This window comes from Gymnogyps californianus, chromosome 2 (assembly GCF_018139145.2).
Source record: "Gymnogyps californianus isolate 813 chromosome 2, ASM1813914v2, whole genome shotgun sequence".
In the NCBI taxonomy this organism is placed as follows: domain Eukaryota; kingdom Metazoa; phylum Chordata; class Aves; order Accipitriformes; family Cathartidae; genus Gymnogyps; species Gymnogyps californianus.
This window is the reverse complement of record NC_059472.1, coordinates 152,797,236-152,823,546: the sequence shown is the minus strand read 5'-3', so window position 1 is coordinate 152,823,546 and position 26,311 is coordinate 152,797,236. Positions and strand designations below refer to the sequence as shown.

At 37.1% G+C, this 26,311-nt stretch overlaps 1 protein-coding gene across 15 annotated transcripts in view; it reads left to right on the top strand.

The window, feature by feature from the left end:
* PARD3 (par-3 family cell polarity regulator) overlaps window positions 1-26,311 on the top strand; it is a 462,214-nt gene that overhangs the window by 208,917 nt on the left and 226,986 nt on the right. The window lies entirely within an intron of this gene.

Genomic DNA, 26,311 nt, shown 5'->3' with positions numbered 1-26,311 from the left:
ACACATATTTATTAAATATTCTCTAGATGTTTGTGTATAACCACAGAAACAGAGAAGAAGCCTTAAAGACTTATATTTATGCTGAATGCATCAGTATGTACAGAGACAGAAGCAAATTGCTAACTACAGTATGTATTAGTTTTAAGAAAATATTAACATGGAATTTAAAAGTCTGTGCACATTTATGCAAAATGGACATTTGTGGACATGACCTTAATTGTATATTTTAGAAAGAGGTTCTTATTTGTCTTGGAGTCATGAACAGATTTGAAGTTGTTTTTCAGTGCTGAGGGTTTCAGTTTATATGAGGTAGGAGGTTGGAATAAACAGCTTTATTGCTTGGGGACAGCTGTAGTGGTGACACTTTTATAAACAATGTTTCATGCTGGCATCTATCTTGTTCTCCTTTGAAAAATAATCTGTCATTTCATACTGTGTATTAAATAGGTGAGGCAGTTTTAGGGGCTACAGTCTACTACTTTCAGTTATATGCTGCTGTGTAGATATGAATTCAGTGGCAGAACGTAGCTCTATATGTGTCCATAATTTAAAAAAAAAAAAAAAAGGCCAAACCAAAACTGGAAGAGGTGATTTTGCAGAAATACTCATGGGTTTTAATTATTATAGAAAAAGACGTGCATCATGTGCAGGTATATATCCTCACACTCAAACACTCTCACTCTTAGATGTATGTACACATACCCATAAGTAAGCAGATGGACTGGGCTGAAATGTGAAGAATCATACAACAGCCCAGGTAGGAAGAGTCTGGTCCAACCTTTTGTGGGAAAGAGAGTCTAGGTGAGACTACCTAGCAGTCTGTCCAATCCCGTCTTGAAAACCTCCAGTGATGGGGACTCTACCATGTCCCTGAGGAGCTTGTTCCAGTGATTGATTGTTCTCATTATTAAAAAAAATAAAATAAAAATAAAATTCTTTCTTATATCAAGATGTAACCTCTCCTGGTGTAACTTGTACCTGTAGCCCCTTGTCTTCTCCATGTGGCTCCTTGTGAAGAGAGAGCCTCCATCCTCTTTGTAGCCGTCCTTTAAGTACTAGAATACTGTGATGAGGTTCCCCCTGAGCCTTCTCTCCTCCAGGGAGGCAAGACCTAACTCCTTCAGTCTTTCCTCACAGGGCAGGTTCTCCAACCCTTTAATCATCTTCATGGCCCTCCCTTGGACTCTCTCCAGTCTGTCTGTGTCTTTCATGAATTGTGGCGACCAGAACTGGACACGGTACTCCAGGTGCAGCCTGACAAGCGCTGAGTAGAGTGAGATGATCGCAACTCTGTCTCTGCTACTATCTGCTAGAAGACCTAATCTGTTCTGCAGAAACTTTCTGAAGAGTGTTGGCACACATGAAGGGCATTTTCAGACTTGCTAGTAACCATACACTGCTGTTTTCCCGCCCTTTTGGACCGAACTATTTAAATAATCCTCTTGTTATGGTAGTTAATGGTAATAAATTTATGATCCCGGGGGTGTAAGTAATACTCTTTTAAATTACACGGAGATATTGTAAGAAGCTTTAAATAAATTATTGCTGTTAGTTTTCTGACTGTTTTCTAAATATTTTGCAGAACAGTATTATCTCTGGCTTTTTTGACTGCTGTCTGTCCATGGTAGCAGATCAGATAAGCACATCTGAAAATCTCTTGCTGGGCTTGGAAAAGCGTTGCACCTAAGGGATGTCTCAGGTCTTCCGTTTCTTCTTTTAAGATCTTGTTTTCTTTCTTCATGCTGTGAAAGAGGTTTATCTTCTCCTATGTTTACTTTTTAGTCCAGGCGTATATAATGTCTCCCAACGAGTTGTTTATAATAGAAACGCTCTCGCTGTTTTCATAATGTGCTTGTTGCTGTTACCGTGCCGTGTCCTCAAAAGCCCTGGTGGGAACGTGGTATGAGTTAGTACCGCGCAGCCCGGCTCGTGGCGCCGACGGTCGGTGGTGCCGCAGCTTCCCTGCCTGGATCCCGGGGGCTCTGCACAGCCCTGCCTGCGTGGGCGAGAGCGCGGGGGCAAGGTGGCCCCGTGACGGCAGAGTGAGCAATACCGAGTAGGAGCCGCAATTACGGTGTGCCAAAGTAATGCAGAAGTGAAATACATTAGTAAAATTAAAATTTGTCCTCATTCCCTCGGTGGGTAGTACAGTTAATGAAAATAGATCTAACCAAATTAAGATAATTTATTTCATTAGTTTACAGCACTGTAAAACTTTTCAGGGCAGTACAGCCCTTCCGTACAAACCTGAAATAGATGCAGTTCCACTGCTCACTTCAAAGACTGCAAAGGCTAAAAGTTTTAAGTGTATTGAAGCAATTCTGTTAATTGTGTCTATAGAGGATTCTCCCTCGCCCTTGGTAAAGTATTCTTAATTTAAAATGCACATTATGCTTTTTCTGCGTCCTAGCCTTTTAACCAAAGCGTAAATATGTAAGTGATTATTTGTATCTTTGAGGCTTAAAAAGAAATTCTGCATTTTTCTTTCAGAAGGTAGTACTGGTAGTACACGGTATTGATATTTTACCTTTTTTCCCTTCTATTTCATGTTCTTCTCGTTTTCTCTGCTCTACCTTTCTCTTCTTCCTGCATACCTGCTTTGTGGTTTACAATACAGGTTTCTACAGGACAGCAACCAATTCCTTGGAAAGAAAGAGGTACCACCTCTAAGCCCCATCTCCCCAAATCCCTTCCCTGTTTTATTTTCTGGAGTCTTGATGTTGTCCTTTTTTATGTTCTGTCAGAAAGACACCATTCAAAATTGGAAAGTTATCCCAAATACTGTTTTTTTTTTTCCTTGTTCCTTTCAAATTATAAGAAAACCCAAGATTGATAATTTGCTTGGTTTTGTTGCCAAGCCAAGCTTTTGTAATTCTGCATTAGAAATCAGTCTGGCCTTAACTTAAGCTTCACATTAACTTAATTTTCAGTTAACTTAATTTGCATTGTAAAATTTGCTTGACTTGAAATGGAAAAATAAGTGTCTTTTTTTTTTTTTTTTTAATAGTCTGGTTTTCTTCCTGGTACAATTTTTCTTCTAAGTGGCTTATGTTACTTATTTTAAAGAAATATTTATATTATTAATTTGTAGTGGAGGTTGTAGTCCTTCCTACAATAAAATAGAACAACTTATTTGGACAGGAACATGGATGTGAGGGCTGTTTGCTTCTCACTGTAGTTTTTAGGCGAGATTCAGGTAAATCACTGCTGAGTCACGCAAGTCAGTTAATTCCAAACAGAACAGAAATAAAGTCAGAGTGGTTATTTTGTGCAAAGGAAAAAGACAGATTTTATCTAAATGGGAAACTTATCTTTATCTAATTTATTGAATAATAGCAGGATGATTTTTATACTTTTTTCTTTCTATGAATTATTAATTATGAGGAAGATGCTTTCAGAAAACGGCCAAGTTTGTCCTTTCTGTTGTGGAAGTGATAGTTAATTTATCTTCCATTGATGGAAAATGGAAAGATGCTTATTCTTCAAAATCCTGTGTGGACAGGTCATTTTAATAACGTGGTTGCACTTTGCTGTAAAGGTGAATGGTACTGTGTAACTTAAAGTTAATAATTGAGTTATGTGGAAGTAATTTGTCTGGGTTTTTGTTTTATTTTCGGTTTTAAATTTAATCTCGATTTTATTGCTTAAGTACCAGCATTTCATTACTGAATGTAGTACTCTGGCTGTATTAAGTGGTTACTGTAATTTATAGGATACTTTGAGAAATGTCATGATTCCTCATGAAGTGACACAGCAAGATTTAGTGAGTGCAGCAACTGAGTGAATGGAATTACGTAGTATGACCTAGTTGATGCGATAGACCATAAGATTTTAATTTATTTCATCAGTATAACTGGACAAGAAAAGAAGATAATAGACCAGCCTTGATAATTCATTCACTGACTGATTTGAAAATAAGTCCATTCTAAATTTGTCTTGAAACTACATGGAGTTGCATCTGAAATGGTCAACCTAGATAGTTTCCAGGACTGGGGAGGGGGCGAGCAGGGGGAGAATAGGAATTCGATTGGTTAGGAAATCAGGATGTATGAAAAAGTTATTTACTTCTATATATGTCACATGCAAAACAGAAGAAATAACAATCCCTCTTATTTTTTTTATTTTTATTTTATCTCATTTAATAAATAATTAAAAGTGTTTTCATAAGACCCAACAACTAACTGCCAGCTGCCTTGTGGCACTGATAAGGGTTTTTGCTGAATCCCTGTGCCAAAGAAAGAAAACTGATTTGTAACTAATGTAGTTACTCTGGTTGAGGGAGGTTCAATACTCAGGATACACAGAATTAAAACAAATACAGCACAACTAGTTTTTGCATGAAAAAGCAATCGATTGGAAACATGTGAAGCAAGTGGCACTACAAATATTAATGAACTAAAGATTTTCTGTAATATACTGCTGTAAAGATTTTACTTTTGAAATAAATACTACTTTTAAGTTTTGATCTCTTGTATGTGATATTGTAAGAATAAAAATTGTTCTTCAGATTCCATATTAAGATATCGCTCACTTTCATGCCAGCTACATGTGATTACTTTAACTTCATTTGGACTGAAATTTTTTATGCTTATTTTTCCAGCCCAGAGATGACTATTTATGAATTTAAGCAAAATCAGTTGGCTATTATTATTTTAGCACATTTGCCATTTAAAATATTGTTTGTTTTCACAGTTTAAAAATTAGTATTAAGGGCAGCATACATACATAACGATTTCCAAAATGAAAAGAAAAAAAAAATCTATCCTTTAGGCTGTATATTGCAAACATTTTTACAGACTGTGGAATAAACACCCGAGGACTGAGGTATCCAGTATGAGCAAAACCTCTGGTCCTCTTAGTATTAATTCAGAATACTAGGCAGGAAGCCAGTGTTCAATCACTTTGTATCAGAGCTTAATTTCCTCTTCCTTTCGGATACCCTCATTTGTCTTCAAAAATCTTTACTTTCCTAATGTGTAGGAATTCATGATTGCTTATAATTTCAACCCATTTGTCCAAAGCACAGACTAAATTAAATGTCCCAAAAGAAAGCAGTCGTATCTGTGAGCATCTCTATTAAAATTATTGAAAGTTACATTGAGTATTCCATCATACCATTTTTATTTTTCTTGATTTTCTAGGCAATAATTGTTACAACAAAGCACAGATTTCATAAAGCAAGCCCATCAGTATTTCTTCCTTGTAGTTACACTTTGTCACTATAAATAGCTTTCTCTTCATGAAGACTCTTTTAACTCATCCTCTCATCAGAACTGATGGATTTTGCTGGTGATTTGAAGGTCAGTAAAATTGGTCTTTGTGCAAAAGAAGCATCTTATAATAATATGCTTCAGTAGGATAGTGGGTAGTGCAGCATTCTGGGTAGGTGAAATTAATGGGGCTTAAGGACTGACATTTTTTCCCTAAATTAACAAATGTCAGTCTTACTGAAAAGCTGAAGATTGGGTAGGAGGCACTTCAGCTCCGTACTGGTGTGTCAGGGGACAGCAGGAAATACTGGGATATAGGCTGGGAAACGTGTAGAAAAAAAACAAAAGAAATTATTATATCTCAATCTATGTGAACCCATATTCCTACATCATTGCAATGCAGTTCCCTGATGACTTTTTTCATTTTACAGCTACCTGTGTTTGATATACTTTGTGCATGTAACTATAAAAGGAGGCAGAGTTGAAGAGAAGTTGTGCCCTCTCATGCTGGGCCCCCGGGGGTTTGAGCATGGTGGCGTCAGGCACGCTTTGACTTGTCGTACTCTAAAGCCAAACCTCCGAAACCTTGGGTGAATTCAGAGCAGCGCTTGCGTCTGCAGCACGCAGCTGGGACTCTGTTTCGGGATGGTGGGAGTCATTTCGAAACTGCCTCCCGGGCTGTTTCAGCGGGGCAAACAGCAGCTGCTGAAGCTCTGCTGGCTTGCGCTAGCTGGAAGCTGAGGGGTGTCCTGGTGAGAAGTGATAACTTTCTGGGTCATCCGAGGTTGGGGCCTCTACAAAAGGCAAAATTTATTTGATTCATGACAGTATCTTTCTGTTTGCCAGTTAACGTACAGCGAACTTTCCTGTTCATTTTTTATAGTTCAGCATTCTTACTGCTCATCCATATATACATTAGAGTTAAATGAATTACACATCCGTACTTGTTTATCTACCAGAAATGCAGAACACTTCATTAACTCCCCACTTTTAGGAGCAGTAATCTAAAGTGCTGTCATTGATGACACCTATATATATTTATATGTATCTATATGTTTAAATGTATGCATATATAACTTGTAAAACTTACTTTATGACAAATGTTTTTCTTGTAACTGTGTTTTTAAATACATTCATGTTGTGGAGTTCTCGGTCACCTTCCTGACGTTATGATTATCCTGATAACTTCAGTAATTGTTTTAGAGGAGAAAGTGCCCAGTGTAAACTTCTGCATACTGAAAGAGGTAGTAAAGAAATATCATATTGTTTTCTTTTAATTTGACTTTGTTTTTTAGCCCAAAAAAGCAGTAGTCTTTATGGTTATATATCTACAGCTAGCCTGAAATTATGGTGATGGCATAAGATGCTGGGTTTGTTCAATCATGCCTAGCAGTATCAATTTAATTCATTTAACAATCTGGAAAATTAGTCTTAAGTAATGTGTTTTAAAAGTACTACTAATAATTATTCATTTCAAGTTCTGATTTTAAGAAGATCTTTCAGGAAAGGCTGAACTTCAAGCATATAGGTACTACATATCAGTTTCTCAATTTTCAAATCTTGGATTTTTTTTTTTTTCCCCCTGTTTTAATACCAATAGTCTGAACTGGTACAGCTTTTAGGTAATTATGGTGATTGAAATCAAGGAGACCCTAAATAAGATTGGAGGTCAGAAAAGCTATTAGTGTGACAAAGTTTAACAATGCGGAATCTGGAAAGCACAGTCTCGCTTCCATCTGGAGCGAGAAGCTTGAATATTGTTTCAAGAAGGAATGTTTCAGAAATGCTCAAATAACCAGTTCATGCACAGTCCTGTAGTATTATAAATCTGTAAATGGATTCTGCAAGTCACCTCTCTTATCTCATTTACAGAGTTTAAACATTTTTTTTTTGCTGAAGACATTAATTTCACAGTGTTGGATAGTTTAATTTTCTTCCCTTCTATTTTAGTAGACTGGCAGTGCAGATATCACTGTCTCTGACACGTCATTTTTTCTCTGTACAATACAGTGTATTTTGTGGCTCTAGTGCAGCAGTAGACTGGCCCAGAAATCACAATCTGGGATTATTGTCTTTGTGTATCCTCAAGGAGTAATATTTTAAAGTCACTGCATCTGTTGGTACTTAAGAGCATGATTTTTACTTTTTATTTTTGCCAGTTTTTACCATCTGTGTGTCTGTTTTTTGGCTCCTTGATTTAATTTTTCAGTTTAATTTCTCAGTTGCACTGGGATTTCTTTCTCTTTCTCACACATGCTCTTTTTGACTCATCCATGAACTTACATTAAAAAAAAAAAGGAATTATTTACAGCAGTTGCATAGTAAAATTCTTGGCCTTCACAATTTGGTTTTTTTAATGATACCTTTTTATCGAGTCTCTTCTAGTAAATGCACGTCATTTTTGGAAGTGAAATAACTTTTATTAGACTTTGTTTAAGTTTTAAAAAATTAGTTTGGATTAAATTGAAGCATTTTGGCGGGAAAAGCTAGCTTGGTCACATTAAACACATTCTAGTCTTTCATACTCATTTAGTTTTTAATGCCCAAGAGGGAATAATTTTCTTGAGAAATCTGTGTTATAATCATAAACAGACATAATTCAGTAATTTTCTCATGAAACATTGGCTGAAGTTTTGGCACTAATGACTTGAAACTCACACAAGCAGGAACATTTTTGTTTAAATTCCAAGAAAAACACTAATGGAATATATTAAAATAGAAACAAAATACACATACAGTGTGTTACAGACTGTTTTCAATAAAAAGGATGTATCTTCATCAATTGAATAAGTATCTCATGAATTCAGGCATGTTCTAGCATTTCGAGAATGTTCTGATAGTACTTGAGTAATTTTCTCTGCTTATCCCTGAGAAGTTTTTTACAAAAAAATTACATTATGTAAATAATTTTTTAATATACGAGGGTAACTGTATAGCACATCTATCAAATATTTTGCTTCTGTATTTGTTTGTGAATATTGAAAACTCCACTGCTGCTCTGATCTTTTCCTTGACATATGTGTTTTGCTTCTCACTTAAAATATAATACATTCCTTAAGGTCAAATTTAATGGCTTTTTAAAAAACAAGCTGGTTTATTTTTGGCCTCTTTCAAATATTTTGTAACTGAGGATTTTAAAGTTTATTTTTACCTTCTGGTGTACTTGCTTGCTCATAGTTGATTTTCAAACCAGGATATGGACCTGCTTCCTTTTTGATCTTTTTTTTTTTTCTGGTTTCTAATGAATATTTTGCATAGTGCTGCACAAAACAATGAGTAAGAGTTACATTAAAATACCAGCACTAGCAGGTAAAAACATGTTCCTTTTGGAATACGTGGCTTCTATAATCTACAGTACCCTTTCTGTTTGTGTGGGCTGCTTTGAATTATTTTTTGTAACAATGCTGTAGACTATCAAAAGACCAAAAGAAATATTTTGTTCACTTGAGAAAGCATTTTTTTGAAAGAAAGTGTTGCTGTGAAATTCCAAGGAGCAGGATTAGTCGTCTTCTCTTCTGTCTACATATGCATATAGTTTTTCCTAAATACACTCTGTAACCGTTTTTTACTATGTTATGAAACTGGGGGAGAGTGGTGGTTTTTCACCGAGTGATTTGAGCTTTTGTTCCCACTCAATTCCCATTTTGTTTTGCTGAAGACTTTTTGTTTCAGAGGAAGAGGAGTGTTATTTTAAAGAGGAGTGGCCTTATTTTAAATTCTCAGTTGTCATTAAAAAAACTTAGTGGAGTTTTCCAGTTTTACTAATAGAGATTCAAACAGACCCTATTTGAGTGGTACCAGGAATGATTTAAACTCCATTTTCCAATATTTGAGTTCCAAAATTTTCCCTGGCTCTAAGGATTTTATTACTGCCAGGTTTAACTTCCCGATTTCCTGACAAATGTTCTGTTACTTTAAGTAAAGGGGAAAGCTGAATGAGCAAACCAGTATGCATTTTCCAGTGTACTGTGAGATGTGCACTTCGTTACAACACTGTAATAACATCCATGCAGGAATGGAATTGATTTAGAGTTGATAATATGTGATCAAGAGACTGCTGATCATTTGTTTTCCTGCAGCTTGAATCTTAAAAACTTGTATGTTTTCAGTTGGGAGTATTAAATTAAGAATAAGAAGTAGGATGCTTTCACTGCTACAGTTTGTTGTCCATAGGGCTACTTAGAAAGTGCCAGCGAAAATGATCGCCTCTGCTGTGGTTTTTTTTCTTGCCTTCCACATGGAAAACAAGTTGGTCTCATATTCTCATGAGATGGAACTTTAATAGCATGTGAGCAGAAGTGTGCATGCATTGGTCTTTCCATTGTGTCGGTTTACTTTGGGCTGAGAGAATTCAAGCAGTATTAAGAGAAGGGGATTTGAAGTGCAATGATAAGAGCAATCCATCCGTTTCTAGCAGCATCCACTCTGAACTGGAGCCTTGCCTCCTACCTTGAATCTGAACTGACTGTGTAGGTCTAAGGATAACCCGTATTTGAATGCCAGACACTCAGTTGTGCTTTACTATATATTTTAAAAGGTTTGTGGGAAGCTAGATGTAAACTTTCATGTTAGATAGTTTCCCAGCTGACTGGTGCACTGAATTCATTGGGAATAGGAAGGGCTGGTTCAATTCATTTCCATCCCTTGTATCTCAGTCATTTTCTGCAACGACGCATAAGGATTGATTACCATAGCAACAGTGTTTTAGCTTGTACTACTGCAAATGTGGTTAATGATAATAGAATTATGTAGTCATTTTAAATCCTGTTATATTATTAGGTCATCTGAACCATCCTCTTGCTATGTATTGAGTTATTCCCTGTAGCCTATCTTGTAGTTCTTTGTCCATGCTGCTTTTACATGTGTTGAGCGGTGGGGATTCTGCTTCTTCCCTTGGGAGACTTTCACAATCTGATATATGACCCTATTAAGGATTTTCTTCTGATATTTAACCTCATTGCACCTCCTTTCTCCCAGCTACTTGGATTTGCACCACATGGCAGTTCTGTTCTGATCTTCTTCCCTATCCAGCATTTGCAATTAATCCTTCTTTACCTGCATCAGAATATAACAGCTCAGTATTTGTGCATTTCAGGATTTTCTTACGGGGAAGAGCATGTTTCTAAACCCATCATCTCTTCTTCTTTTTGACTACCTCATTTTGATAGGAAAGTGCCTAGTAGTCAAATACTATTTAGATGACTTGAACTGGGTAGACAAAGAGCTTCCAACTTTCCAGTGCTTAAATACGTCCGCTTCAGCATATGCACCACTAGATTGCTGGTTCTTATGTGTGCGTCTGTGTCTCACTCCGTCTGATGTCTATAGTAGTGTGTGGTGAGTGGGAAGATGTAGCTTTTTTCTCATAAAGCTCAAGAGGTGCTCCTTAACCCTTGCCATAGTCAGCAGAAGTAACCTCTCAGGCTGCCCTTCTTGTATGATCAGTCTAAATGTGGATGGGCATAGATATCTCTGCTATCCTTCACATACACAGGTTGCACACTTTATCCTCTCTTGTGATTTACTGTGTTTCTAAATCCTTTCTACCTATGTTGTTTTTCCACCATGAAGAGAAATAATTTCCCGTCATGTCCAAAGTGACATACAAATGGAAATGCAGTTGTCCTGCTCTACTGCAGGCATTGCACAGTCTGTGCTACATGTCAGTTGGCTGGACCAGGAATTAGTTTAAAACAGGTAAAATAAAGTTTTCTATATAGTGAGGCAATGGATTACCTGCAGATGTATTACATCATTGTCATATTCTGTGTCCGCTTTCTCAAAAGTTGTTGTGGATTTGGTAAATAAGACAGAAGAGTATTGACATCTTTCCAGTAATCTGTTGTTCTCACTGCTACTTATGCTTTTTGACTAATTTTCTTCATTAATATTTGATGTCATCCAGTTCCCCGTTTCTTATGTTTTTATACATCTACAGTATAAATAAGTACATATTACATTAATATTCATCCATACTGCCCCAGGAGGGCAGAAGACTGGGAATTGCCATTTGAAATTACTTTTAGAGCTAAATTTGCTGCAAAAATATTTGATGCTGCAGTAAAAAACAGGTATATTAAATCTACCTCAGTATTATCATCAACTAATTCTTTAATTTGTGGTGATTTTTGCTGGGGTTTTTTTGAGAGGTAGTGCTACTTTTTCCAAGATTCTTCCCTTTGAGGCTTAGACTAGATTGCATTTCTCAGAATGCATTATCTTACATTTATTCAAGTTTCAATTTCCTCAGTCACCAGGCTTCTCAGTCCACCAGTGTGACAGATATATCTGGAAAGTCTCACAAAGCTCATTGATCATGTTTTAAAAGATTGTTTTAAACCTAAGTTGTATTTCACTGGCAAATTTCATCACTTTATTTTTAACTTGCTCTTCCAGATTATTAATTCTTTAGGTAACATTATCTTGCTGTCAGTCCCTTAGGAAAGTGTTAGCTTTTCTATTTTCAAGATTGTTTTAATGTTCTTTTGTTTCTGTGTGTATAGACACTCTGGTTCTTTTTCTCTGTTCGTTATTGCCTTCAACCTGGTTATATATAAAGAGAGAAAGACAAGTGCATTTCATTAATTTTAAGGATTCGTCTTGCCTACACTGTATAGAATACACGTGTGCAAGATATTTCTTTAAGTTTTGTTGGGTGGTTTTTTTAATTAAATCAAACTGCAAAAAGGTTATAACTATTAATATTAAGGAACTATTCTGAGCCTGTAAGTAGCTGAGGATAGACCACAAAAAAAGTGGAGAACCTGCTGCTTTTAGTAAACAAAAATTCACAGGTTTTAAACTCATCTGTTTGTTTCTCCCCATATTTTCTTCAAATCATATCATTATGTGAGAACACCATGAGCTTTATTAATTTCAGTGAGAAACCACACCCTTTGTCACAGAATTTTCTAGTTTTTTTTTTTAAACTGGCCTTGCCTTTATACTGAATCAGTTCTTAATTATAAGATATAGTGACCTTTATCTTATTTCAAAGGTTCACTCTCTAGTCTCTTCAAGAATTGAGTTCTGTGATGATAAAGCAGATGATTTTCTCCTTCCCATCTAGTCAGGAGTATTGGTAGGCCAGTATTGTCCTTTCCCAAATTTGCTGACATTTGAGGAAATACAAAATACAGTCCAGTCCTAGTGACGTCAGACCTAACTTCCCAAGGACGAGAGAAAAGCCTGTTGGCAAATTACTTGAGTTATCTATTATAGTGGCTCTTGCACTGTCCTCTGAAATAGCCAGGGCTAGCCATAACAAGGTACTAGAATAGCCCAGCTAGTTAGTCTGAAACTTGATGTATTCTGTGAAACTGGAAAGTGGAAGTGCCCGAAGATCCTGCCCAGGGATGCAGTGGAAGAAGTGCTCAGTGCAGTTTGATTTCTAAAGTTGCTTCTTACTGAAACCCCAACATTCGCTTGTTCTTCAGGTTTCTTCAAGCTTTCCTTTCATAGTTTGAAGAAAAAAGCTTCAGAATAGTAGGATAATAGTTCTTGCTTTCCCCTGGTTTCCTAAAAGTAGGTTTTTTCCAGTTTCAGAAAATAGGTATGAAGAGTTAAAGCAAAATAAACATTTGTTCAACGAGGCCTTAGACTGGACTAGCGTCATTGACTGGCTCGTCTGGGATTCGAATGTGGTTTATGGGAAATTGATAACAAGTTCCTGTACGTTTCGAAACCTTCAACCTGGCTTTAGCTAGTTTATAACTGATTAAGTGGCAACTAAGAAAACCTTACGTCAAATTCAGAATGTTTAAACATGGGGTTTAACAGTGTCTACCTCCTTTTAATCCTAATTGACACAAGTTGTTCTGGTTCCTTACTGAATTTTGTTCCCAAAAACGCTATTGTTAACCTTAAAAGAGTGTTTATGTAGACATCTATGTATAAAAAGGGCTATGACTTTTTGATGAAGAGAAGCACTTGGCCACATGCCTCCCAAATGTATATATGACTTCCATGCTTTCACCTTTTTTTGGGGGGGGTGGGATGGATGAAGAGGAATTCAACCACGAAATGCGTGGGTTTTTTTTCCTTCTGTTTATGCATCTTAGCTTTTAATGAACTCAGGAAATAGCACCTAAAAGCATTGTTGTGCTTCTGTCTTAATTTGGTCTCCTCTAAGGAAGATGGTGGAATTTGAGTAATTTGTATGAAGTTGTTTAGGTAACTACTTATGTGGTGACAAATGAAGTTCTGCTGTAGATTAAAAACTGGCAGGGTGAAAAACAAATTATGGAAAATAGGTTAGCAGTATACAAGGGCAAGAGGGATTCATTCCTGGAAAGCATGCTCATTTTGAAAGAGGGGGAGTGCTGAGATGGCAACTTTAGTGAACAAGGCACAGTTATTTAGATTAATTGAAAATAGGTAGGATTTTGAAGGAGGCGATAGAAGAGGGATGAGATTGGACATAGAGCAGTGCAAGTTACTGAATGTTGAAATGCATGCCTTGAGCTGTGTGTGAAACTGCAGATGAACGGTATCCTTTCAAACAACGGTCTGAGGCCACAGTGTTAGAGACATTTTAAGTCATCTCTGATGCTGAAAGAAGCAGTCTTGGCCATGCTTTGCTTCCTCCCTTGTGCCTCCCTGAGCTTTTATGAGACTGTTAATTAGACTGAACTGGACCAGCCTGGGAAATGTAACCAATTAAAATTATTTTTATTAAACATTACTTTTAATTTAGATCTTTTGTGTAATGATACAAATACTTGAATAAGCAGAAAGGAGAAGGTGGACAGAGGGATCCAGTGATGAACATGACCATCAGGGGAGGGGAGAAGATGGGACTGCCTCTTTCAACAAACCACATCTGTGGTTTGCACTGGCCTTGCAGGATAATGAAATGCCAGGCTGAGGTGTTATTATGGGCAACACAATGGAAATACAATTGCTTGGAAATACTGCACCTCCATCACACGTGCTGAATTCAGTCCCTACTGCTCTGACTTGGGGCGAAAAAGGAAGGGAAAGAACCACAAATGGAAGTAAGGTCTCTGAGAAGAAGTTTTAAAAATTTGATTATATTGAGAAGCTGGTACCTCTTCTGGTGCAACAAGTGGCACAAAATGAGTTATTTCCTGAAATGCCTTCCTTTTTGTATAACTTACAGTTAATTTGCAGAGTGCTTCTGGAGCTGCGGTTCTAGCACTTGTGTGATGTCCCACGCTTTGTTCCTCGGTACATTTTAGACAAAGAGGTCGTCTTTGGTGGTCCCTGGATAGCTTAGTGAGGTGGTGGTGATGATGCAGTTTGGCTGTTGATCATGTTTCATCACGTCATGTAAGAGTTTTGCGTGACAGCAGGCTGTGTGCACATGCTGGTGTGGGCTTGGGACCAAACCACTCCGAGGGAATCGATGCTTTCCCCATCCTCTCTCCAGCCACCAGCCTCCAGGGGTGATGGGGCCTGTGGTGCTGTCTGCTGCCCTGAACAGGAAATGACTTACTGTCTGCAGTGATAAGTCTAGATGTTTTTGATGTTTTCAGACATTTGCTTAGTGCTATTTTATTTTTAAAGTGCCATTTTAGCTTCTGTCCTTTTTGGTTGAGTTCAGGAGTACATGAGAGTATTTTACATTTTTCTGACAGTAAGGCTCTGTCTATCTCGGAGAGATCACCCAAAACTGAAAGCATCTAAGGCCGGAGATGAACCTCAAAAGTATGGAAAGAAATCTTCTGTGCCTCAGTTTCCTCAAATAAAGAAAGAATTTGGAGAATAACTTTTAATCTTCTTCCTGAGGGTGCAGTGAAGCTAAAGTCATTATTGTCCATGAAGCGCTTTTGCCATACTGTGCTGGAAGGCACTACAGAAGTACCAAGTACTATTTATTTTAAATTTGATTTAATGCTTTTGATTAAAAAATTAATAAAATTGTCATAGACCAGATTGTAACCCTGTAGGCACTTGGAATGGAGCATTTGTAAATGAAGCATTTACTGAGAAGTTTGAAATTGTTTTTCATGTTGACTTCAGCAAAACAAATTGAGCAAAGAACAATGAAAAATGCTCTATAGTATTTTCTGTTATTAAAATGGTGAATTTGTTTGGTGCCTAAGGTAAAATCCATGTTGTGCAAAAGACCAAAAAAGAAAATGCTACGGCATAACAGGGAAACTCAATTGAAGCAATTTTAGTGGAGTTTCTCAGTGAAGGATGAGGTGAAAAGCAAAAAGTGGCATGCAACTGTGCAGTTTGGCAAAAGAGAAGTAAAAGATAAAAGTGCAAAATGGTAAAATCTCATCACTTAAACTTTGCACAGGAGCCGAGAGGAGGCTTGGGTGCCTGGCGCCTCTGCGGCAAGACTGGGTGCCCTGCATTGCCGTTGTGGTGCCGGGGCTCCCTTGGGGATCTTCCTCCCCTGAGACTTGGGGCCAGGACCTTGCCTGGTTTTGCTCCTTTAGGGGAGGAAGAGCTGAAATGGGAAGAATTAACTTTAAGCTGTGCAAGTTAGGGATCCCTTAGCTCAGGTGTGTTTGTCCATCTACGTGGTGTGTAGCACAAAAGACCTTTAAACCAGACAGGTAGGTATTTTTTCTTTCCAGCAGTAGGAATTTAAATCAAAAAAGTCATAAATCGAAGCTATATGTTAGGAAATCCTAGCAAATGAGAACCGAAGATAAATTACTGTCTAAATGAGAGGAAACCCATGTACTTTTCTTCAAGCAAAATAATAAAATAGTAAATTATGTTTTTCTAGTTCTTTGGATGAAATTAATGGTGATTTTTAGTAACACAAACCCAAAACCTTTGAAAGTTATGTTTCCTAATTGAGATGAAATTCAAAGTTAAAGAATACATGCTAACTTTAAACTCCTACCAACGTAGGGCCTTTTACCTTACTGGAAAACAGATATTTTAATTAAATTTTTAAAAAGCCAAGTCTTCAATAAGCTTTCTGATGTCATCTCTAAACAGTCCTGAGCCATGCCAAGAGAAATATCCAGAATTGAATTTTGTTATTAAGATGCCTGTGTGAGTAAAATGATGTTTTGTGTGACGGAGAACAGAGTGCTATACTTCTAGCTTGCTTCTAAATTGACTCTTACATTCAGTACTCGAGGGGATCAAACTGTTCTGTACTTGGCTGAAGCTAGTGAAATCCTCATGTGCTGATACAGATCTGCAAATCAAGCAACAAGGGACTATTTCAGATTAAAAAAGAAAAAAGAAATGAATAAGGATAAAAGAGCTATGAGACCTGTTTGAAAATTGCCTAATGACAAATTCAAGTTGCTAAATAAATGCTTTTTGTAGCTTAAAAAAAGGAAAAAAATCCTCAGAAGGATGAAAATCACAGTCTTTGAAAAGGTGAGGTGAATAATAATATATTCAGGAGTGTTACAGGGAAAATGTGAAGTGATTTATGCAGAATTTTCTCCTTTCCTTTGTCTCAATATCAAGGGGAAACTATGTGACTCATCTATAATACATCCCTGCAGAAGTCTTTCAGATCTCTAAACTTATAGGTGGAGGCATGGACATTTGGTTTTCTGCAGGGAAAAAAGGTGTGTGTCCCAATTTCATGTATCCATTGTCATTTCTTCGGCTTTTAAAAATCACGCAGGACTTAATGACTTTTTAAAAATGTCTGTATACAGAATAAGCTAACTTGTCAGATTAAAGGAAAAAGTATTTAAAATTCTGTTGTTCTACATTAGTTACAAGCAGGTGAACTCAGTGTGGATCTATTTATAGGAGAACTAATTGATGTGCCTAACTTGACCTACTTTAGAATTCTCAACGGAAAAACCAAACACACTGTAGTTGTACCACTGCCATGTAATTTATTTTTTTCTTACCTTAAGAACAGAATGATGTCTTTGCTGTTGTGGCCTTCTAAATACATATGTATATTTAGAAGCATATATATATATATATATTTATTTCCCAGATGCCATAGTAACGCTCCATGTTAGAAGTATATTGTGAGGGTTTTTTTTCCTCCCATAAACATCAACTTCTCCATATAAAATGAATGTTAGCTTTTTGTTCTTTGCTGGTCCTGAAATCCCAGATCTGTATAACCTGGAACTGTGGAGTAGGAAGAACTCCAGTTCTTAAAGAAAACTAGACTTCATTTTGTAAAAATCACTCATGTTGTGAAATAATTCAAGTAAAGCATCTTCTACCAATGCAGGGGAAATTTTCTCTATATATGTAGGTATTATATGAGTTAACCAGGGGGGGTGGTGGTATAGAGATGCATATGTATGTGTCAGTTAACACGATGAAAGGGAAAATAAATGGTATATGAAGTCATCAACCAGAAGTGTGTTTGTTACATGGCAAGTGCTGCCCTCATGTTGGCTCACCATGTGGGGATGTCTCTGTAATTGAGGTAATTCCTGCATTATTCAAGGTAAATGATAAAAGAGCCTGCACAAAACCAGGCCTGGCCTTTGGGCTAAACTTTGCAGGGGAATTTGATTATACACTGACCTATAATTGTAGCCTCATTTCAAATAAAGCTGATAACTATTTCCATTAAAAGTATTTCCTATGACTCTGACATCAAAGTCTGACTTTGAATCTCTATTTAATATGAACCCTAATACTTGCTTTAGACTGGCCTGGTGGTCTGTATGTCAGTCTGTGAATCATATGACAAGAGTATAAAATTTCAGAGATTTGAACATGGAAATAGTCTGCAGATAAGCCTTATTTAAAACAAACAAAGAGCGTAGACTTTTGCCTGTGAAACAGATATGTTTTGGATCCTGAGGAAAAACAGAAAGCAGAATAAAAACTGTAACTAGGCAGTTACACAAAATGAACCCATTTTATTTTTAAGGCAACAATCAATTTGAGGTAATTTGATATAATTGTACATGGTTCTATGAGATAAGTACTTCTCTTTGTAATACAATGGACACATCTATAGTTTGTTATTGATCAGATCTTCAGAAAGCTCTTTAGATGCTTTGATTGATACTGAAAGTGTGGCACTCCATGCTTTATATATTTCAAATTTTAAGCAAATGAGAGGTTAGTACTTTCTTGTTGCATCTAATCTTTTAGTTGACCTTCTATCATCGCATTGCTTTTTAAAAACTCGTTTTAGTGGACTGCCCAATAGGCAGCACTGTTAGTGCTGGGATGCCCTGTCCAGTCATGCCAAAACTTTTCTGGCCATTCCCGTTAGCTGTGGTTGGTTTTGCTTATAGGTCGCTCTGGAAGTGAACTGTCTCACAAATTCATGATGTGATGAAATGTCTTGAGTTTTGTAATCCTTCAGATACTTTGCATCTAATAAAATGTTTAAAAAATAGGGTATGGACTACAAGCGTTACCAGGTGATAAGAAAAGGAAGAGGTGAAGCTCATCTGGTGTCTTTGAGCAAGAGGCGTTTTGTGGCTCAGCATCCTAAGCTGCTGCTGAGACAATTAAGATCCATTTTAATGTTACTGCTTTTCAATGTGTCGTATCCAAGTGTCTTATCTTTATTTGTCTTTGCAAACGTGGAGTATTATCCCCAACATAGAGAAATGCACTTTTAAGTGATTTTTGCTACTATTGTATAGCAAGTCAGTGTAGGAATTAAGGATGGACCCAATGTTGTCTTCATCTTAAGTCTCTCTGATAAAAGGAGTAGATCATCAAGGTGTTATCAGGTTCAATTTGGCAACAATTTACCCATTTGTCAATGAACAGAACTTAGGGCACTGAATTATCATCATTGTAATATTTTCTAATATGCTGTGAGTATTATAGCGATGCATATTATTTGTGGACTTAGAGCTGTTGTAAAATGGCTGACCATGAAATAGTTCTTGTGCTACAATAACACTTGAGTCTTCTTTAAAATGTCCCTTAAATATGATCTGATGGGAACAGCTACATATTTTTGTTATCCATTTGATATTTGCCATCTGCAGAGGAACTTCGATGTTTGGATTTCTTATGGTAGCTATCAGTTTACAGCACACCTCCTCCCTCTGCCTCCCACCTTGGACTGTCAGTAGTCCCAGAGAAGTCACTGAAATGGTCTGGAGTGGGATGCCCTCAGCCTGGGGAAAACAAATGTTGTAGTTTTCACTCAAACAGCGAATACAGTCTATGAAATATGATTACAATACACACTGTGAAATGCTTGAGAATCAGCGTTGCTTTAGACATTACTATGGTTTTCTTTCTCTATCGGATCCCATTTTGTGCCATTTACCTTGTATGGGGTTGCTGAGTTGCTTCAGTATTTGCAATTTTTTTTCTTTTTTTTTTTTTTTTCTTTTTTTCCCCTCAATATTCTTTCTCTGCTGGTAGGCATAGACCATTCGGCTACATTAACTAACAAGCATGTTCGATCAACAGCAAAAAACCCCTTTGAGTTTTAATGCATTTCATGCTGTTTGTTGGCAAGCTACCACTGTAAGGTTGTCTCCGAGATTTTCTTTACTGTAAAGAAGCAGAACCAGCAAAACGTCTCAAGTGAAATTCACTAGCAAGAAAACCTTTTGTCTAACCTACTAAAACTCTTAAAAGGCTCTCGTACTTTTCAGTGCTGTCTGCAGTGCCTACTGTAAAAAAGAATTAACTGCAGCATCATCTAGTAAAAAGCTTTTTCAGTGGAAGCTCTGTTAAATGGCTGAGCAGTATTTGTGTTGTGCTCCTGCCATTAGCCTGGCTAGCTGTGCGATAGAGGTGTGTGCCACCAGATTGTTACAGAATATATATGTGTGATTTCAGTGACATATCACAGGTTGTTGAGTCCCTGCAAACTACAGACTTCAGTAAACCTCTGAACTAATACGTGCTACAAAATAATTGAGATACTAGAGGGCTTGCTCAGTTTTTATTAGTATTACAAGGCTTTTAATACATGTTTTAAGAAGAGTCATTAAGCATGAAAATATGGTAGTTAGTCAAAACTGAATGAAGTGTCGTATAGGTTTGTCAAAGGAAGGTTGTATCAAATTATATTCATTGGCTATCTGGTGTTCTGCTTTTTGGACAATAGGAAATCAAATACATCTCTCTCTAAATGTGTAAAAACATTTCCTGTCAGGGCGCTTCACAACAGAAATAGTGCCATCATGAAGCCAACCAGTTTTAAGGCTCAGCTTGATCAGTTTATTAAATGGGAAATAAGAGATGATTGCCTGTGATATCAGGGGATGAATTTGATATTCATCAGAGACCTGGGAAATCCCTTCCATTCTGCGCTCCTCTGTGTGTATATGATATCTATTCACTGATTTGACTGAGCAAGGCAAATTTCATTTTAGTGTAGTGAGGCATATAGAAACTATATGAATATTGCCATTTCCAATTGTGGGATGACCATCCTGCACAAGGACGTGAATAACATAGGGATGACTGAGATGTAAGGAGAATATTAACATATATATATATAATATATATATATGTAAAAGATTTAATCATTTTTTGTATGTTTTTGGTTTAAGTGGATGATGATTTAATATAAGGTTTCTCTCTCTCCTTTCTCTCTCTGGGTTACTGATAATAGCAGTGCACCTAGCATAGGACTGATGTGGATTACACAAAGCTCTCGTCTAATTATTTGTGCATATATATGTGTTCAAGAGGGAGAAACCCTATTTTTTTTTTTTATTCAATAACTTTTGTTTTTTCCCCATGTGATCTTTGTAACTGCTCTTCAGATTTGCTTGAAAATTGCCATTCTCTGGAGATTTGGGTGGTTAATCAAGAAGTGAGAACATTAGCACAAAAGCCTGATGCTGGTATATTTGTGCTAGTTAAGACACAGGAAAATAGGTCCCTTGGGAGCTGTTTCCTATCAAGTCTGATCATACAGAGAGAGAACCTACTTTATGTTGCAAGGACCAAACAAACATTTATAAAACACGGCTGCCAGGAGACTAATAGCAAATACAGTCTCTTCCATAATCATTACAGAGAAGTGAAAGAGAATAAAAGGGAAAAGATGAAGTAAAGGGCATATTTTAATAACAGAAGCTTGTTGTGTCCCAGCTGGGGAAAAAAATACTGGTATGCAGTCTTTCAGGAGCTTTTTGTTATTGATAATGTGTCCTTCTCTATAGTAAAATTTAAAGTACCTGTTGGACATTATATACTGTTCCTTTCTGTTTGGTATTTACAGTACTTTCACTCACTACACTAAAACTTAAAAAATTGAAATGCTAGAAAACAAACAAGCTTGAATTCTTCTTTCAAAACACAGAGGCTGTGTATTGACAGGCTTTTATTTGCAGAGGGGTGTACATCTGATATATTTATCATATGTTGCTCACACTGGTAGCACTGCCTGTTTACCATGATGTTGCAATTGCTTGCCATTTCAAGACCCTGCTTTCTGTTGCTAATGCTAGTAAAGATGCTGAAAGTGTTGTATAATAAGAACATCCACCCCGTGCGAAAATAGTTTGCTGCAGTTACTCTGCAGACTAGTAAAAATACAAAACAGGTTTAATTATGTTTTAAAAGACGGTTCCTTCGTATAGCTCTTGTGTACCCGTGTCAGCCCGTCTTTCTGCTGAGGCTGGATCTCTTGTTCAGTTAACAACTTCACAAGTCAGAAAAAAATTTGGTTTGTGTACAATGCGAACAGATTTAGTACGATTTACAGCTAAATTTCCCAGACTTTCTCTTTTTACTGAATAAGTTAAATTGCGGAGTGGTTGAGAGTGCTTTCCCAAGTGAGAGCTCTGCAGTGGGGCTGAGCCGGCTGCAATGCTGGCTTGTGCTTGCTGTGGGATGGGGCCCGGCACGGATGCCAAGCACTGGTACCCTGGCTGTCTTGGCTTCCCATAGTCCCCTTCCCGTCACTCAGACAAGGTAGAGGATTAAGCTCTCTAAATTGAGTATAAGTTAACAGCAAAGTCAGGGCAGGAAGGCGCAGGTTTGGGAGAGGGAGCTTGTAGCTGGTGTTGGAGGTGCAGGTAGAGACACAAGAGGAATGAATTTAACACTGCGAGTTGCAGAAGCGAACAAGGAAAACGTGCAGAAGGGAGGTCGATGGTGAAACCTTAGCACAGCTTCATGTGCACATGTGTTACGATAAACTTTACTTACAGCTTCCCTTTCTTTAATGTTAATTTGGATTTACTCAGTGCACAAGATAGTTGCTGTTTACACAATAAGTGACCACTCAGATTTTTTTCTCTTGTGTTGGTCAGTGTAGCAGACCTTGCCGTGGAGTGTTCAAGTCATTTGAAAGCAGAGTTACTCTCTTTCATACAACCATTATCACTAAAATACAAAACCACTTTCTGAACAGTAATGAAATAATTATTATATCCTTCTGAACTGAAAAAAAACCACCCAAGCCAAACACCTTTACTCCCATTTTTTTCAGCTATTGGTAGAATGGAGATGTTGCTACTGAATTTGAGAGATGGGATTAAGTGTTCAGAGAAGATGAATTTATACATAACGCTTACATGCCTTGGGAGCCCATTTCCCATTGTGTCTGGCTGAATCAGCACTTTCTCAGACCAGGCACCTAGAAATAAAGACTGCACAAATGAAATGTGTAGGAATTTAAGTGACTACGCTAACTTTATTCAGACTCCCTGGCTGCTATTGAGTTTTCTGCAGGTAATCGTCAAAAGATGAGGGAATGTGAAGAAGTTCTGCTTATGTTTTTGGAGAGTTCATCAGAAGTGTATTGAACAGCAGAGAGGAGTGGGAAAGTGCTGCTTTGAAGACGAAGCAGTGACTGGTAGTAATTGTGGATTAATCAGAGGCAGGAGCTGATATTTCGGTAATGAAAGATAAAATGTCCAGTAAGATAGGGAAGGCATGGCTGGTTTTGAGCTTTGGAAATGACACAAGGTAGTCTTCACTCAGAAATAATCTGAGAAAATGTAATTAAAGGGACTTTTTGGGTTCATATATATTGAATAAGGTTTTGTTGGCAAGTGTACTGCTAACATTTCTTAACTCTGAGGATTTTGTAATCCTAAGAGGTAATAGGGAAATTTTCTTCAAAAATACAAAACAAATTGGCAACTTTTCATATATAGTTCATTAACGCTGTGCAGGTGAACTGTGAAATGGACCTTCTGATAGGCAGAACTGCTAGCACTAATAGTCCATTTTGAGCAGTTGAGATAATTTTTCAGTTTTTGGGTTGTTCTAATGTTATTACAGAACTTAGAACAATAATTTTTTTTATTTTTAGAACAATGGCAATTTTTTTTTTTTTAATTTTTGCAAGAACCTGCTACTCTGTACCTGTGCACAAACTTGATTCATACAAGACATAGGAATTTTGTACAGGTCCATTTAAAAGTAAGAATAACTCTTTGAAATCCCTAATTCTCTTAAACTAACTAAAACACATTTCAAGAAGTTTCCTTTCTGTTTGATGCCATTGTTCAAAGTTGTCATTATATTGTATAATCTCCATATTAGTAGCCTAAATACATGACAGATGGCATTGATGCTTTATGGAAAGTTACATCCGTGTCTGGTGGCACAGTGAGGCCCGGGTGAGAAGCCCTGGCTGAGTCATCTCAGCAAAAGGGAATTGGGGGAATTTTACACTGAACACATCAGGATGTGTAGAAGCACATTGGAAGAGGTGCTTTAAATTTTCCTCTGTGCTATAAAAATGAAATGATCTTTTAATTACTCTATTTCAATTTTGGAAAAAAAAAAAAAATCTGTCTTTAGTGGCTGTACATTAAAAGCTGTATCTTTTGATATAGCAGGAATCAGTGTTTTTACAGAGAGAAAAGAAACCTTACAAGTTTGGGTGTTTGCTCAAATCAGTTATTTCTGAGAAATATCTGCAATAATATATGTCTGGGTTCTCGGAAACTTTCTTGCTCTTCTAAATGTCCTTTTCCTTGTTTTACCTCATGATAGCACATCCAGGTGGAATTTGCCTTTCAGAAGAAAGCTACTTTCCAAATAAAGAAATAATTGCTTGATGCAGAGATTTTCACAGCTAGTTACTGTTCTTAGTAAATCAGAATTTTAAGTCAAATCCCTCTGCAGGTGTCCAATTTTTTTCTCCGTTCACTTCAATGTAAATCAAAATCTGTGTTATTTTGAGAAGAAAAGAGAGCCTGATTACTGTAATATTAAAGATTTTTAAAAGGATACATCATACATCTGTTGATTATGGCAGGAGTGCTTTCGTTAGGGTTGTGATTCCTCCTCTAAGCACCTATTTACAGGCACATGCATGTTTTTGATACAGATCTGTCTGCTGTCCGGGAAAAAGCCAGACAGAGGCGTGTGGGAGCTGCTGTTTCGTAATTGCTTGGATAACTGACAGTGAGTCTGGTTCCAAAACTTGCTGTGTTTATAATTCTTGATACAAAAGGCACAAAAAGTAGATGCGATGGTGCCAGATAGCATCTGTTTTACGTAGCTTTTGGTTTGCAGTTTCTGTTGTGTTATATCCTAATATTAAAAGATACGGTATAGGCAGGAGGCAGGTGAGTTGGCTGTTGCCTTTGTCCTGGCTGCGCTCAGGGTCAGGCAGGGGGATGCTCCTTCCCTTGGCAGAACAAACCTCTGGACCACCAGGTGGGACAGAAAGAAGGAAAACGGGATGTGCAACAAGTGGAGAGGCTTAAGTGTGAGCTGACGTTAGGAGGCTCCGGGAACAAGAGCAAAGATACTGTCAGGGCTAGGAAGTGGTGGAAAGAAGGATTTCCACAAGGATTTAGCTCGAGTCTTGCATGGCGGACTGTATCCCAGGAGGGCACTGAAAGTGAGTCTATCAAGAGCAAGTCTGAAGGACAGCTGCAAAGATCGAGTGGGGCAAGGGGAGTTTTGTTTACAGACTAACTTTAAACTAGTCAAGGGGAAAAACTTGTGGGGCTGAAAGATGGTAAAGTGTAGGACCCAAGTGGTACTAGATGAATGATCCTTACATTGTACCTATATAGATGTCTGCTAAAAAGACACAGCATAAAGCCAGACTTTTATTTGTTAGCAGAGGTGTATCTACTAATAGGTAGGATGTTATTTCAGTCTCTTCTTACATGTGTTTATACTTATCGTATGTTTGCTTGAAAAGACCACACATGGAAAGTTGCCAAAAACATTGTATTAACAAAGTCACATTCATTTGTGATGACCTTTTATCATAGGTGAGATTCAAAATGGTGTTTCATCAGCAACTCTCATTTTAGACTTGCAGATAATAGCTTCAGTGCAATATAAATACTTATGTAGTTTTCTACAATCACCAGTGTCTCTAACTTCAAAACAAGAAACCCATGGCAACAGTGATCTGCAAGATGCTGTATGAAACAAGGTGGAACGCTTCTTTTTAACGTGAAACAACTCCAAATGTTCTGATTTTCCTATAAATATCTTTTTGCATGTAACTTCAGAATTGTCATGGAGATTTGTATATTTATTTATTTTTAAACTTTATGTAGTGGTATATATACAACTTCAGCTGAAATCAGTAAATACAGAAATGTAAACACTAGCTTATGTCATATTTATGAATTATATGGATTATCCTTTATATTGGGTTTATAAGCAACTTTTACTATATGGAAAATATTTTATTTTGAATTCTTGTTTACATTCATAATGCAGTTCTAGGCAGGTTCAAGATACTGGTTAACCTTTGAAATGTATTACTTGCCTAGCGCTTAACAGAGATAGATGACGAAGAAGTGCATATTAAAGCCTCTCAAAACACAGGATCATCAATCTTCAAGTAGCTTGGCTTCACGCAGCGCGCTGCTATCCAGGATGCACGAGGCGTATCTACAGCCCATGGAAGCTTGATGTATCCAGCCTCCTGCTTTTGCAGATTCTCAGTGGAAATGTCAATTGGACATTACCAACTGCTTCTGCCTGCCTTTAATATCTCTTCAATAATTTAATATGTTGTCTGACTCTGTGTGCTAAACTCATAACCTATCACTTATTATTTTACTGACCTGATGGCTCTGCTCTAGAATCTAAGTCCGTGTTTGAAACCTACTGTTCATACTTTGTAATATTTTCTGTTTGGTCACACAGGGTAATTAAAAGCATAAGCTTCTAATGAGTAACACAGGTACAAGAATGGTTTTAGATCTTCTTACTGGTAGTCCTTGAATTACCTTGATCTAAATTTGAAAGTACAGCATTCACAACTTTGACATTAAAATTATACGTTTTGTGAATAA